General features: G+C 41.1%; 1 long non-coding RNA gene across 1 annotated transcript; it reads left to right on the top strand.

The window, feature by feature from the left end:
* Nucleotides 1–10620: 10620 nt before the first annotated feature.
* Nucleotides 10621–12170, top strand: LOC119025474. Its single transcript, XR_005076830.1, has 3 exons — nucleotides 10621–10740; nucleotides 10846–11007; nucleotides 12035–12170. It is a non-coding gene; the product is annotated as an uncharacterized LOC119025474 (long non-coding RNA).
* Nucleotides 12171–16840: the final 4670 nt, after the last annotated feature.

Raw genomic sequence — 16840 nt, 5'->3', positions numbered from 1 at the left:
CTGGCAGATCTGCAGGCGAGCTGAGCACAGCAGGAATGTGTTGAAGGACGTGACACGCCAGACACAGACCGACATCCATCGACTGGGTGTTGCATCATGATCTGCACACCAGATTGACTTGCCATTGGTGAAAAATGACCATCTGTGAAGTGTCACTTGGAGAGAGGTCACAGATTGGCCGAGAGAGGACAGACAAATTGTTATGGGAATCGCATGTGACGATGAAGACAGGAGAGTGAAGAATTGGCTACGGGGAGTCATCATTACTTTAGGCTTGCCGATAAAGTCAACACAGAAGAATTAAATGCATCACGTGTGCCAAGTAATGTACAGAAATAAATCCTGGAGATGTCGGAATGATGGTACATTATCCTGTGAATCAATGTTCCTCAACTTAAGAAGAAAAACTGCCTAATGTGGACCTTGAACAAAACCAGTTCAAGACACTCAGCTTTGAATCACCTGCAGGCTCCCCCTCATAACCAGCACACAGCTCTGCAGTGCCAGACGTGTCAGCTGGTACAGTAAACCACCCAAACGAGGGCACTTTGAGACCCAATCAAACATGGAACCACACTGTAACGCACCATCTGCAGATAAACCCGCTTTACTTTTTCCATTACAGCACCTCATCCATCTATACCCTGATCCATACGTCATTTCATTCCAAGACCTGTTTTCAACTGCTCTGGGTTTCTCCAAGATGTCTGGCTTCCTGGCATAATCCCTCCCTCATCCCAGCCTTTAAAGCCAAAACGGCCCAGTGAGGAAAGGGCAGAGTCTAAGAAACAGTGGAGTGAAGAAAAGCAAGAGGAAGAAAGGAGAAAAGAATAAAGCAAACAGGAGGCAAGAGAAAGAGAGAGAGAGAGAGAGAGAGAGAGAGCGAGAGAGAGAGAGAACAACAGAGGAAAGAAGAAAGCCAGCTGAGTGTAGTCGAGTCTTAGGGAACAAAAGAGGCTGGGCTACCTACATCCCTTCTTTGTAATGAGTGGTTTAAACCTTTCCTTATTAGTTAATTAGCAGTTGGCTTGGAAAGCATTATTCACACTTTGGGAATTGAGTGGAAAATCGGATTCCGCTACCCATCTTACTCTTACTCGTGTTCTCAAAGGGTACCATTGGGTCTGGGGGTTAGTTGGTTGGTTTATTTGTTCTATGGATTTGGTCAAACACACATGTGCAGCCCGTAAACACGCTGCCAATAAACTGCTCCTTGGGAACTCAATTGTTTTCTCTGCATTAAAGATGCTTTCAGTTTGTGATCAGTTACAACCAGATGGTCAGAAGTTACCCTGATGGGGCCGTTGAGACAAGTGCTACTATAAAGTGAACTCCTATCTATTGTAGGTTACCTGAAAAGACAATTGATGGCATGCTGCATTCATGAATGTAGATATCAATGATTTATAGAGAACAATGAAGTCTTACGTTTGTATGGCCTCAAACCACTCATGTAGCATTTATCAGCCACTGCAGACCAAGAATGCGTCCTCGTTCTTTATTCCCATTTATTTAAACATAAGGCCTCATTGTCACTCAAGGCTCCTATTTGTAAGATACTCATCAAATACTGACACTTTGGGATCGTAGGACAGGTCGACTGCCATCACAAGCCTCACGGCTGTGTTATCACTGCAACACAACCCTCTGACCACTATGACTCCCCAACACTTTTCTTCTGGATGAAATTTTGCTCCTGCTGATGTTGGGCAAGCTGACTGTAAAGCGATGGCATCATCGTTTGGAGCTTGAGGGAAATGTGCATCTCTGTGATTATGATTGGATTTATCCCAGTAATGGACAGGCAGCTGCCAGATCAAGCAAAGTTTGAAGGTGAGCTCAGTGAAAATAAGCATTCACACCTGTGCTCTGTTTAATTACAATGAATGTTAATGACAGTGTAGGGTTTTGCTGCTGGAACAAAACTCTAATCCTGCTGCATAGATCTATTTCACCAAATTGCAACAACCATTAAAAGCTAATTAAAAGTGCGTCCTAAAAGACAGTACATCCACCCATTAGCAGCACATAATGGCTGGTGTCAGCATCTCCAGTGCAGAGCTCCAGTTATCAGTATAAAATCTTAAATCTGACAAGCTCACACACGAGTTTGAACTTTTCCTTGCCTCTCTGTGACAGGAGACTCTGACTGAAACATCTTTCAAACATGGTTAGCTATATGAAAACATTTTCCAGCTCCCTTGACATCTACCTTCATCTCTGATTGGACTGGCTCTGTTGGTCATTGTGTGCCACATATAATCCATATTCTCTTTTATCTGGTCATGTCCCTGCTTATCTCGAACAAACTGTTATTCAAGCGCTTTTTCAGGAACAATAATCTCTGTTCAATCCTGAAGTCGTTCGCCTCCTATATGTGACAGAGGTTTCTCAGTTGCTGTTGGCAACTGATTCTTGAAAGCTTCATTGTGGTGTGCCCGAAGGTTCTGTCCTTGTTCTGGCCTGTTCTCTTTGCTTCGTTTATGATTTACCTTGGACAGAGTATAAGCAGGTAACTTATACATTTTTTTTTATTATTCAAGCATTAAATTATGTATCACTATAGACTCTGCTTTTTTTCCAGCAGAAAAAAATGAGAAAAACTCAGGTCTATTGTGTCCCAAGCTGAAATGGAATTGATAATTCATACTGTAATCTTGTCCCAACCTCAACTGTTGTAACTCCTCCTCGACCTGTCTCTGCAAAGCATCCCTGGACAATTCACAACAGCTACGTGCTGCTGCTAAGCTGTTGACCAGGTCATTCAAAACCTCTTGTGGGACACATTCTACACCTTTTTTTTACTTGCTCCCAGTCAAATTCAATATCCAATTCCAGTGGTCACTTGAGACCACAATAAAAATGTTTTTCTTTGTATATGGTTTGACTACACATCATACAAAAGAGTTTGTTTCCCACATACTCCTAGAGTGTAAAACTGAAAATAGCACAAAAGTTTGCAGTGAAGCAGGAAAAGCATTCATGCTATCATCCGTCACAGAGGCTTTAACTGAAGTAAAATAGGACAGAGTGTTCTTTGGCTTTTTCCAGATATTTCTTCGACTGCCCCTTTATTCCAGCCCTCCCTTTTGCTTTAGCGCCAGCTGTCCCTGACCCCACTTGGTGCCTTTGGTTTAACCCTTAAAGATATCTAATGCTAAGTACAGACCTGCTGTCTGTATTTCTGGTAAATTAGAAAGAGATGTGACCAAAGTTGAATTGCAAATATGTGAAAATGTGCACACAAACACACACAACTCTCAAATTCAAGTTCAGTAAAAATAATATTGTACATTTGTTTATTAAGCAATATGAAAGGCCTTCATTCACTCATATGAAATATTATGGGAAAATGATTCCCATGATTGATATTACGTGTTTATTAGCAGGTGTCTTAAGAATGCAGCAGTGCATACACCTCTCTCATTTTGGCCACTTGCTTTAGACAAACTTTACCACGGAAAAATCAAACAAGTTGTACACAATAGAGGAGACAATGCCTCTTGCCTTGGCAAAAATCTGATATCGACTTTCGAGGGGAAAACTACATTAAATTGTGGTCAAAACAATTTTGGGCTGTGAGAGGCCTCTCTCCACACAATGAAATGCCGGATGTTTGAGCTCCTTGTGGATATTGTAACAAAGTAAAGTGTAAAAAAAAAACAAGCAAGGGGAGATAATATTTCACATGTGAGAAATAGATTTCCAATGTTTTACTGTTACGTTTGCATTGAATTTGATGTCACAGTGAATGATCCAATCAGTGTCCATGCACACACATTGACCACTGCTTTATTCCCTATGGGAGCTACACTACTTTTATATCACGGCTCTATCACGATTAAAGTAAATAAGTCAAGCTGTGATTGACCTACTCATGCCTACTGATGCAATATCTATCACTCATTTTAGTTTACACGCATGGATCAAACATGGCCTATGTCTCCAAAATAACATCTAACAATTTGAAAATACTTAGTACAAATATTTGACAATATTTTTGTTAAAATAATTATTGTGGCAGTTACTTGAACCAAACAACAAAGCCTGTAATATTTGATATATGTGTATTGGTCACTTTGTCACACATGACATTTGAGTTGTATTTAGTTGACCTAGCTAAGGTTAACTGGCTCGAACAGGTTTGATGAATGTGGCTTTCAGGAGTAGCTGAACAGACAATCAGACAGACAGACTGACACACAAGCATCTCTCCAGTTACAGTAGTTGGATTAATGGAACAGCAGCAGAGATTGTTTCCCCTTCCTCTGGCAGACTCACAGGTTAAAACATGTTCAGTTTTGACCTGAAAAACAAATAACAGAGGCAGTGAAGCATTACTAATTCCAGAGATCTGCCATCACTCTGTTTTTGCTACATTACACCATTAGACTACAAGCTGCATCATTGCTTTCAAAGACTTTTTATGATTGATTTGTTTCTCTGTTCATTAATTCTTTGTCACTGACATCAGTCCTCGTAATATCACATCTTCAGGGCTGAGTGCTCAAATCCGAAGGCGAATGCTCTTCTCTCTTGGAGTAAAAAAGTTGTGGCTATTGATATTTGTTCCTCCATGCCTGTCAGTGTTCGTGTCAGTTTTTCTTTCACTGTGTTATAGATAATATGTTTCCATCTGATGAAGACTGTCACACTGTCGTTTTATTGCCGTTTCTCTCAGATATTACAACCTAGACATGATGATGAAACCATTTGGTCCCGCCTGTCTACCTGTCAACCTCTGTCCACTGCCCAGGCTTGCATCTGTATCATTGCTCTTTTCCTCTTCCTCTTTCAAGCTGTGAGTTGGGAATCAGTCCGTGTGTGTGTGTGTGTGTGTTTGTCTTTTGCTGCATGTGCATGTTTGTGCCGTTCTCCACTAACCTTGCCTTTATCCCAGTCTCACAGGAAACATGCTTTATTCAAAAGAAAATCAAAGCAGCTGAATCTTCTTTAAGTTTGGAAAATACTCCACATCTGCCGAGTGTCTTCTTCTAAGCCCTTTAAGTCTGGGCTGTGGACAGGCAGTGACAGTGCCGGCTGATTTGAATACAGACGGCCTTTATGGTGTCAGTGTGGTTTTTCAGCTGGAGCGGTGACATCTCAGCCTCTCTGCCCATTACTGCCTACTGACCTCCACTGTGAATAATGGATGCCGTATGTGTGTGTGTGTGTGTGTGTGTGTGTGTGTGTGTGTGTGTGTGTGTGTGTGTGTGTGTTTGTGTGTGCGTGTCACGATTTGCATTGTGCAGTTAAAAGATACCACAGAGCGAGAAAGACAAGTGTTAAACAGCTTGTGTCAAAGCAAATGATCTTCTGGGGGGCTTGGCTTTCTTCTTCTATCACCCTCAGCAGTGTGTGAGATGGGACTGCTTTAGGATTGAATGTCTTCAAAGAGAAATTCAGTATTTTATACAACCTGGACTTTTTTCAATATGTTTCGCCATCATCATCATCATCAAAGGGGTCTGACCAATCAGCAGACTATGAGGTTCTACTGGCAGCTTCAGGCACGGTCTCGGTGTGACGACGGGAAGAGAAGAGACTGGCGGCTCCTTAAGCATCAATTACTGTATATCAGAGCTGGAGTATGTGTATTATTGAAATAGGAGCTGAGATTGGCACTGATGGCTGTCCTTGGTGTAAAAGATGTTTTCGCTCTTCTCTCGACTGGCTCCAGTAAGTTTGATTTACCAGCCGGGTGTGATGAGGTGATGAGACAGATGGTTTGTCCAATCATCTGCCAAGTACTTTTTCAATGGTTACTAGTTGCACCGCGCCAGGTCATTGTGTGCAACAAACCATCTACTGTGGCATGTCAGGTCATAAATACTTGTCAGTGGCATATAAGATCATATATTTTGTCCTCTGCCGTCTTCATTCTTCTCTGTTTCTCCCAGAAAAACTGTTGTAATTGAGATTTGTTATCGGGCTCAGTTATTTGATCATTGACTCCAGCTGATGTCTGTTCCTGTGAGTTGTGACTAACAGGGGATTTAATTGTAGCATTTTTTAATGAAAGTCATTGCTGTGTGAACACAAGAAAAAAATGTGTGATTTATTATCCCAATCTCGTTGAAATGCCGAAAATGTTCTTGTGCTTTTTTTCTTGTTTTCCAAATTGATGCAATAACCAACCCTTGCAGAGATTCAGGAAATCAAGACTAAACTCTTGTTGATGTGTGGTGGTGTTTTAGTCTCTGATCTATATGGATCAGAATGGTTTATTTTTACAAAAAAAAACAAAAAAAAACAAAACAACAGCAGAAATCATCAGTGGAAGGTCTGCAGTTAGTGTCAGAGGAGATTATCCTCTGGCTCTAATGGTCTTCCTCTAGAGTCATAGGTCAGAGATGCTGCAGATACTGTCATTTAAATCATTTTTTGCTCAATTAGAGAACAATCTCCTAAAGGGAAAGTCCACCTCAGGCTAAAGGTCTGAGCCCTGCAGTCTCCATCTAAGAATGGTCACTCACTTTTGGGACTACATCACCATAGTAACAGATGCAAGTTTGTAGGAAAAGTTCCCTAAAACATTGTCAGACTTGGATGTTAAACACTTTTTTAGCTATGTGGAGCATTTTAGCTTCTTCATTATTTTCCCACTGATTGTCACCCGTCTCATCATTCCTTTTAGTTAGCCATTTGCAGTCTCATGTCTTTGTTTAAACAACCTGCCCCATACCAAACACCAATCAGACAAAGTTAGCAACACCTCAGTGACGAATGGCTAACATCAGGCGATTAAAGGGGGGAAATATAGAAATATGATTTCAAATGACTGCAAATGTTTTCTGCTGGATGTGTAAGTTTTTTAAAACGGCCATGATATTTTCATAAGGTGTTAATTTCATCTTAGTCCAAGTCAACACATCCTCACCTAGATGACAAATAGCTTGTTTGCCAATGACTACTGGGATTAAGATTATGACCCTGCCCAAAAGTTACATGGACATTATGTGACATTACTCTCCATTGTGTACATTATAAAATAGGGCTGGGTATCACCAGGTACCTCGTGATATGATATTATCACAATATTTTGCCCATGATAACGATAATATCACAATACAGCAATTCTGCAATAATCGATACATATTGCAAGAAATTTCATCCACGATACATCACGATATCTGTGTCACTGAAATTCAAAATATGTTGATTGCACTGAATCCATTTCACAGGAATTACAAAACATTGTCAATCAGTTTCATATGAATAACAGCAGAGTGAAACAAAGTGTATACTGCACAGTGGCTCTTCTCAACACACACACTGACCGCAACTCAAATATTATTAAATATCGATGTTTGGCACCAGTGTATCGATAACTTACCTCAAGACGAAATATTGCACTATATCATAGTATCGATGTTTTGGTACACTCCTACCGTTTGGTTAGCCGTGCACAAGAAAATTACTGGGTAAGGTGAAGGAAAAGATCATGGTTTGGGTTTAAATGAGTAAGTAAGTAATGTTGCGCTAGGTACTTGATGTTACAAGACGTATGCAGTGTGAGACGAAAAAGTCAGCCTTGGCTAATTTTAGCTCATGTATATGACAGACATCACATACATGACATAACAAATGTAATACTGTTTTGTTATTTTTTTTTCGTTTGAAATGATAATATCAGCTTAAAAATTTGATTGAAAGTTCAATCTTTGAAAAATGGTCATGAAGTTCAAGATATGTTCGCCCCCCCCCCACACACACACACACTTTTATGACAGCATGCACTCAAGCTGGCAAGCACTCCACAAGTTTGTGCGAAGTCTGATGACCAGTGTTACCCCAGCATGATTTGACAGTGTTCGTGTTTGTTGTTTTGTGATGCATTTGTACCTACTTTTGTGTCGCTGGTGGCACTCAGCAAGCTCTCATTTTGTTTTCAGTTGACAAGATTTACACTTTTGTTCCTCGCTTCTAAGCTTTAAAAATGGGGCCATGCCAAAGCAGCATCCAAGGTTCTAAGCCACACATGGACCACACTCAGCTTGGCTTGACTTTAAAAATGATTTAAAAGGCTTTGCTTTGAAACTTTGAGTGATAGAAGGAAGATAGAAGTCAAAAGTGCTTTTTTAAAAACATAAAGAAAAAGTGAAAAGACTGTAAAGTTTAATTGCAGTATGTCTCTACAAAATAGCTGGGGAGGGTTTTGTTTAGGTTACTGTGTTTAATGCACTACACAATACCTAATCAATTTTATAAGGGAGTATTTCATAAATGAATATTTTAAGTAAACCACCAGATCTGTTTACAATAAATGAATGATCTGTGGATAGACAGATTCCAGTTGACATGGTCATGAGACCATATCCATTCCCATAGGCCACCTGTTGTAGCCAGCAGTCATGTAAATAGACAGACCCTATGTTAATGTCCTTGAATTGTAACAAAGTAAAGAAAATCTTGTGATCCCTCCACGCATGATGAAAAATAGATACATACACACAATTGCTTCCTACAGTCAGTTTCTTCACAAGTTCAACAGCAGTCGCAGCTTTGCACTGCCGGAGATTCAATTACAGTCTCACATAATGAAATGAAAATTATAGATGACACACATGCACAGCCATGCTCAATCACATGTGCACACACACATACAGACAATGCACTTATTTATTCTGATGTCAGCAAGCAAAACCTCACACACACAAATGCTTGGCTGCAGCTCAATCAAACAGGAAGTCATGTAATGCCCAATTACTGGCACTGATTGATTATAAAAAAAGACATTACTCTCGCACACTGTCAGCACTGTTTCACAGTAGGATTGACACCTATCAATTATTGATATAAGTTGGCAGTAAGTGCTAAAATCCAATAATGTTTAACACAAGGCTGATAAGCGTCTTTATGAGAGAATCAACAGCGCTCTCTCTCCGCATCTCTCTCTGTTTCTCTAATCACATGCATTACACAGCCCGTATCGCCAAGCTGCCAGATGTAAAGCCATAATTAGGAAGCTTATTTGCCCGTTGCATTCTGGTATTCCTCTTCCTGTGAATATAACAGCTTTTAGAAAGTATGGGGCATTACTCACATGGACAGTGTTTTCCTCCTTGATCAAGGCAAACTTGAGTGTGTGTGTCCGTCTGTGCAGCAGCCTTGTGTCAAGCAGTAGCTCTAACTTGTGTTAGAAGCTTACACTGCTGTATTATTGTAAAGGATTGGGCACTCCCTTCACATATTGATTGAAACACAGTGCAGTGTTTCCAACAGGCTGAGAATGTACTTAGCACTGAAGTTTTCTTGTAAAAATACAGGTTTATTTAAATGATGAGTTTGATTCATGATCATAAAACTATGACTTTATTCTATTTTGACTTTTTATCCTGTGATGTTAGGAGTTAATTTGCTTGACATTAGGATTTTTTTCTTGTTGAATTATGACTTTATTTGCATATTATTTCACCTTTTTTAATCAATCCACCTTAAAATGACATCTTGATTATTTATTTATTTATTTTCAAACAGTTGAAATTCTTATTCAATCTACTTGGGTGGGGCACCTAAGGAAATTGAAAATAAAACAGAATATAACAATATATTTAGAATATAAAGGTAGTCTTTGGAAAAAAAAAATTGCAATGTGTAAGGAGCAGCATTTTGCTGCAAGAAATTTGCAGAATGTTACGCAGTTTAAGTAAAACCAAAGCTTATGGGTCTTGTTTATGCTGCAGTGGCTGTAGAGGGTCCTCATGGGCAGAGACGTTGTAGTGCAGAGGAGTGGAATGGCAATGCAGATGCGGGGGCCTCTGGAGAGAAGGCACCATGGCAGGAAGCGACAAAAGAATTATATTTGTCTCTTGCCACACGCTTAACATCTCCATCTCTTGACGCTGACAGCTCTGCTCTGCTTGCATGAAGTCATCATGTTGTTTCCTCTGCATGACCATGAAGGCCTTCATCATGTCACGCACATCGTTCCATCCTCCTCTTCCTCTTCCTGCTCACTGACGAAGGCCTTCCGTTAGAGGTGCTGCTTCTTGCAGGGGTTGGGGTACTGATAAATGCAGCAGTATCTGAGGTCTCTTCAGTCTCTGACTGTGTCACATCATCGGATTTCACGTCTTCTGATGTCGTTGATGTGTCTATCAATGTCAACACCAATATAAACATCAAGCCAAGAGCAATTGCTCTCTGGTATCTATGACTGAGCAGATGGTCACAGATTTTCCGAAAGACATCTGAGTTCTTGTGGGTTTTATCCAGAGGTTGACTGACCATCTTGCCCGCCAGGACAAATCCCAGCATGCCTCTGCAGTGTTGGGCTGGTCAGACGTTTCTCTTCACACCAGCCCAGTTTTTCTCTTCGCCAGCCTACTCTTCTGTCATTATCATCAATCAACCAGACTAAAGGTTTGAAATGTTACGACCTTTATAGCTAGAAGCTATACATACACCACTTTCCCTGATTGTACTTCACTATTACAGTTGGTTTTGAGTTACAGCCTATGTTTTATCTATTCATATTTTGCCTTAGGGCTAACAAAGAAAGGCTTGCTGGGAAATTTGTTTGACCAAAGGCCTTCCATGCCCCCTGCTGCATTAACAGCCTAGAGACCTGCACCAACAGCGAGATCAGATGGAAATGTGAAAAAGTAAAAGTGGTGCTGAAAAGCTCAGAGAGAAAAGGAAGCAGGTTCAGGCTTCAGAATACAAAAAAATCGACCACCTTGATCCATCATGATCCCCAAGTGTTGTAGCGTCAATTAGGAGGAGCACAACAAAGCAGTAAGATTTACGTTTAAATAACGTATCGGCTATGGCAGCTCTGGGTTCTTTTAGAATTTGCTTGGTATTAGTCTACTATTTAATGCATATTGACGTGTTTTACAGGTTTCCGTGTCAGTTCCTGAAAGGCCAATGAATGGAGCACTAGTACACAGGTAGAACTTCCAAACTTTCCATTCCAATCGAATGTGGTTAGGCACGCTACCGACTGAGGGCGCACTCACATTAGGCAGTGTAACTGGAAAAGATTGTCAGCTCGAAAGCCACGTAAGCTCCCGATCCCTCCAGAATTGATGATCCCATATTGAAAATCTTGTTTCTAAAACTGATAAATGTTTTTCTTAATGATGAGGTATGAGAATAAGAAAACATATTATCCAGCGTGATGGAGTTCAAATATTCATTCGTCTCAGACAATGAGAATGTACTGTTTTAAAATCTGACTTTGCCAGGGAAAATTGTATTGACCAATAAATGTGACATTTTTACATGACAGGCAAAACAGGAAGTAAAGTAAGAAACCTTTTGTTTTTGAAGCTCTTGAAGCAGGTAGAATATTAACATTAAATTCATCACCACAGAGAACACCAACTTGCAGTAATCATCTTAGAATTTAAGCACAAATAGAGTAACAAGCCTGTGTAAACGATTTCACCGATAATTGATTTAATTTGAAAACTTGGGCCTCTGAGAATAAAACATGTTTGATCCCAGGAAACCAATCTGTTCTCAGGGTCATCAACAATCACTGTAAAATATTACTTGAATTTCAGCTACTATGAGAAAGAGTCACAAGCCAATGTGTGGTAAAAAAAAAAAAAAAAGAAAGAAAGAAAAAAGAAAAATTAGAAAGGCTGCTTTTCGTTGACTTCTGGGGTTCTTTTAATTCAATACCCTATGTATCTGGAGCCATATTTACTGAATAGAGAATTGACAAACGTGAAGAAGTAGTAGAAAGAGACGCTTTAACCAGTTGTCGTTCTTAGCATCAGTCCCAGGCTGAGAAACAGCTTCCTCGTCAGTGTTGTCTTTTGATTCAGCTGCCAGGGAGACAGTTGGTATCTTTACCCTGCAGTGAATGTTCTCTGGTCCTGCTGTCTGATTGCGCACAGACTGCTGACTGACACTAGACTCTACAGAATCTGGTATTTCCATGCTGGTGTTAGCAGGAGAGCTCTGTTGGAAGCTGTGAGTAAAGAATGGATGCTTCAGGGCCCAGCTCCAGCATCCTTTTAATCAGGTCCACCAACAGGCGCTTATCTCTCTGATGTTCTGTGTCCATCAACTGCTCTAGGTCCCGTTTACCTTGTATTCATGGATCGGAACCCTGCCTGGTATTTAAACTCCTCTGGCATCTTCAATCTCCAGCGTATCATAATCCATGTTCACGGGGTACACGGGGTACCTGTAGACATTTCGACAACTGTCAGTCCCAGAGACCACATATCTATGGCCTCATGAAAAGGAAGTTGTATTATGACTTCTGGCACCCCTTAGCAGAAGGTCTGCACGCAGGCCGCAGGCTTAACAGCAAGGTCAGTCAGTGTGTGTGTGTGTGTGTGTGTGTGTGTGTGAGAGAGAGAGAGAGCGAGTAGTAGAAGTGTGGCTTTTTTAATGAGCCTTGTGTTCAGGGCCGTGAAAGCAGTAACCAGATGTGACTCCTTATTAAAGTGAAGTGCAATCCTAGCCATGAATCAGATAAAAAAAAAAAAAAAAAACATAGATACAAAATGTGTAGATGGTTTGAATTCTGTGCTAAATGAGAAAACATTAGTTAGTTTGCTGCTGACAGTTCTCCAGTGTCTATGCTTATTTATCGCTGCAAGTCATCCTTTCAAACTCCAGACAGCCTTTGTACAGAGGCTGCAAGTGACTGACAGCTGCCATCTGTATGTCAGCAGCCTCCCACCTGACTTATTTGGCTTATCAGCATAACATCGAGATATTTTACATGAGCTGTCATCTACAGCAGCTCAAGAAGTTCTCTATTAAAGGTGCCCTATGGGGGCATTCTTCTTTCTGTGTTTCTCAACAAAATACATTGTATCTTTGAGGTCAAACAGAGTGCTGCAGGGATGAAATATTATTGTTAGCTAACCCGAAAGTTAGCATCTCCCTCGACGAAAAGTATATGAGATTTTTTAATTGGATTTGGGATTACTGCAGAAAATAAGATCTGTGGCAAACACAAGTCTAAGATGCTTCTGTGTTTTTCTCAGAAAGATAATCTTCATAGATAAACGCCACTTTTTAATGTTCTTTGAAGCTTAAATGTGATGGCCAGGAGAAAAAAGTTCACGTTAGACTATAAAGGAATTACACTGCAGTCACATATCCCCACCACTAAGCTTCCTGCCACACAAGTTTTAAAGACACATTGGCTTCAGAGTTCAGAGGTGGGTTATTTCCTCACATAGTATATTGTCGAACAAAATGTGAAAATCTCTTAAGCCTGCCGCAAGGACCGTATATCAAGTATTTAACTGAAAACCCAGTCAAAAAAAAACCTGTGACTTTCAGACGAGGGAACCAGAAGTGCAAAATTTCTAACTCATTCCCACGGTTTAGGACTCGCTCCTGCAGCACTATAGAGTAAAACAGAGTTTACACGAGCTATAGAGGGCAGATTACAAGTCCTAAATGTCAGCGAGAGCTGAAGTGCAAGTCTCTTGGAACAGTTTGATTGAGAAAGCTGTAAGCTTTTAAAACCACCCTTGGACTGAAGATGAAGGCGATGGAAAAGGGGAAAATAACCCATTTTACAGACACAAACACACACACACACACACACACACACAGGCCCATATTTTAGATGTGGGGATTGTTTGTGAGGTTATTGCTTCTTTGATCCTTAATGGTGTCGAAATGGTCCATCTGCTGCCTTATAAACCCTGTGAGTTCTCTGATCTCCCTCCACTATGGATGTCCACGCTTTCATTGCTCCGTCTGTTGGTCCCTCCCTTTTTTCCACTTTCATTACACACTTCTCTCATTTTGGTTCTGTCATTCATTCACAGTCACAAACTTATACCCAGCCTCATTCACACACACACGCACACGTGCACGCACATACGTGCACACACACACACACACACACAGAAGGGGCTGAAGTTGGTTGGCAACACGGGTACCTGGGTGAGCATAAAAATGATTAGTCTGGGATTTCACATTCCAATTCCTGGGGATGAATGGACCAGATGCACAAATACACCCTCAACATGAGCAGCATAACAATGACTGCTCAACATATAGCTGGATAGGTGTGTGCTTTGTGTGTGTGTGTGTGTGTGTCTGTGTGTGTCTGTTTGTATGGATAAGGATATTTTGTGTGTCTGACATAATGCTGTTTGTCTTGCATGACAGCACATTTCTATGTCACATTAAGATTACAATGCTTCAGGCAAACCCCACAGTGATAAAACTCCCATAATACAATCATAGAGAATCAGAGGGCTGTAAGGAAACCATATTAATCTACAGACTCGGCCAGGTGCTGACACAAAAACAATCAATAAAAAGATAGACACAGATTTCCTTGCCTGTGTTTTGTTTTTTCTTGCAATGCCTTTATTCTTCCAACATTTTAACCCCAGTCAGTCTCGTCAAACCACTGTACACCAATGATGATTAATACAACATATACACATATGATAACTGGCAGCACAAACAAAACATTTATGGAAGACAGCAGATTACTGCCAGGGTTAAAAATTAATCAGCACACTGAGAACAACTGTCACATTGTCACAATAAACAATAACCTACTGGCTCTTTGATTGTCTGTGTGTGGTGTGTGTGTGTGTGTGTGTGTGTGTGTGTGTGTGTGTGTGTGTGTGTGTGTGTGTGTGTGTGTGTGTGTGTGTGTGTGTGTGTGTGAGTGAGTATTTGTGTGTCTTCCCATCTGACCACGTGTGTGAGCGGTTAACAATTGCCTTGTGTCTCTTTTACGCATCAGAGTCAGCGCTGCAGTGTCGTGGTGAGTGGTGGTGTGTGTGTGTGTGTGTGTGTGTGTGTGTGTGTGTGTGTGTGTGTGTGTGTGTGTGTGTGTGTGTGTGTGTGTGTGTGTGTGTGTGTGTGTGTGTGTGATATCCTGTCTGTTAGAATAGTGGTCACAGGAGAATTGGTTTCACAGCAGGTGGGTTGGAGAAGCATAGATTGTTTCCAGTTCTGAATGCGTTGTTGCCTTTTGGTCTTTGGCAAAACAGGTTGCTAATAGCAACAGATAAACAAACATCCACAACCTGAGAGATATAAAACCCTGCTACCATGTAGTTTAATGCATCTGTGCGTTTATGTAGTTGGCAGTTTATGGTGACCACAAAGTATGCATGAGCAGATAAATATAATCACATTTGAAAAACAAAGCTAGAGAGTTAGATATGACCCACACATTTTTACATAGCACTTTAGATACATACAGTTTATGCACCTTCCTGCATTGTTCATTCATTGCTTGTCATTTGGAACAAACTGCTGCATGTGTCATTAATGGGGCACACCTTTACTTGTAATTTTCTCCCTTTCTTTACTTTCTTTCTTTCTCTCATTGTCCTACTTTCACTTCATTAATTTGTAAAAATGTTCTATTCTATACAAGTACAGGAGCAAAAATGTACATTTATCTCAACAAGGATGTTTTACAACTTTTTTGGAGATGGAGGCCATGCTGCTATGAACCTGTGGGCAACATCAAATCACAGACACCAGGAGCAGACTAAACCAGTGGACCAAACCCTGGTACTTCTTGAGCAAGTGCAAACTACAGCCTTTTGGGGATTAAATAGCAGATGAGATGGGTGCAGCTGCTATTCATTGAGAAAAACTCACATTATAAATAGACACAAAGTATAGTATCTATAGCCATGCTTTCAGCTATGTGAGACCGTATCAAGTGCAAACCTGCTGTGACCTCACCCATCGGTTTGTGGACTACTGTTTTTAAGCCTCGAGTTGGACATGGCTGTCATCATCTTGGTACTATCATTAACAAAATAATCTCCTCAGGACCATGACACTTTGTACAAACATAGAATTGCAATCTATTCAGTTGCTGCTGACTTATTTCAGTCCAGACCATCCACCCAACATTTCCATCCCGGCACCATGTGTGTAGTGTTGCTGAGAACAGTCACAGATACAGATAAAATAAAATAACTCTACGTAGTTATTCTGTGATGGTGAATTCCAGGTTTTGCTAGAAAGATTGGTGATATAGCTCTGTTGATGCCACCGTCCTTTACCGTGCCTTGTTTACTTCCACTCCAGTCTGTCATCTCCGAAATGACTATCATCAAACCCAGGGAGGCTTGTCTGAACTTGTATCCAGCTGGGTTTTTACATGATGACTCAAGGAGCAATGACAATAGTAACAGCGAGAGCAGGAAAGTGATGATCCAGAAGACAGAAAGCAAGAGGTGCGTAAGCCCATCCCTCACAACACAACATGCCTTGTAGCAGTGTTGCATAATGAAGTGTTGCGTCTACTGACAGTCAGTGGGAAAAGGAATATCTTATCTCCCCTCAATGAGGGGTGCGGAGAAAGGGAAAAAGGTTCTTCCTCTTTACCTGCATGACACCAAATTCTGACATGCTCATTTTGAGCTCTGTTTTGACGTTAAATCCTTTTTCATTGTTCCTCGAATGTTACTAACACCAACATTATTTAAATATATCAGTGTTACAACCATGTGTGCTGCAAATGTTTTGGTGACACTGATTTTAGGTGGTTGAGTGTGCATGTTGGGCATTGGAAGAAAAGTGCTGTGCTGCGCCACTGAAAGCTTTCTTGTCACAGTATTTTAGTGTGCGTGACACGTCGTCTCCCTGCCTGCCTCCCTGCTTACGGGGCAGCACAATGCGCCCTTACAGATAGAGGTGCAGACACACCTGTCTCTTCCCTTTGCTCCGCTTCCCTCAGGTGGCTGTGGCCTGTTTGGCGTAACCGTCGTGGTTGTTTGGCGTGGCCGTTCATGTGTGCGTAAAACGGGCGTTTTGGTGACGTGATCTTCACTCTCTGTAGCGCAACCAGCTGCTGGGGCTGTGTGGGGATGCATCACTCCACCGGAAGCCCTTCCTGGATGCGCTTGCCTGTCCCTTTCGG

This window comes from Acanthopagrus latus, chromosome 1, assembly GCF_904848185.1.
Source record: "Acanthopagrus latus isolate v.2019 chromosome 1, fAcaLat1.1, whole genome shotgun sequence".
In the NCBI taxonomy this organism is placed as follows: Eukaryota; Metazoa; Chordata; class Actinopteri; order Spariformes; family Sparidae; genus Acanthopagrus; species Acanthopagrus latus.
The sequence above is the reverse complement of the archived record's forward strand: the minus strand, read 5'-3'. Positions and strand labels throughout refer to the sequence as shown.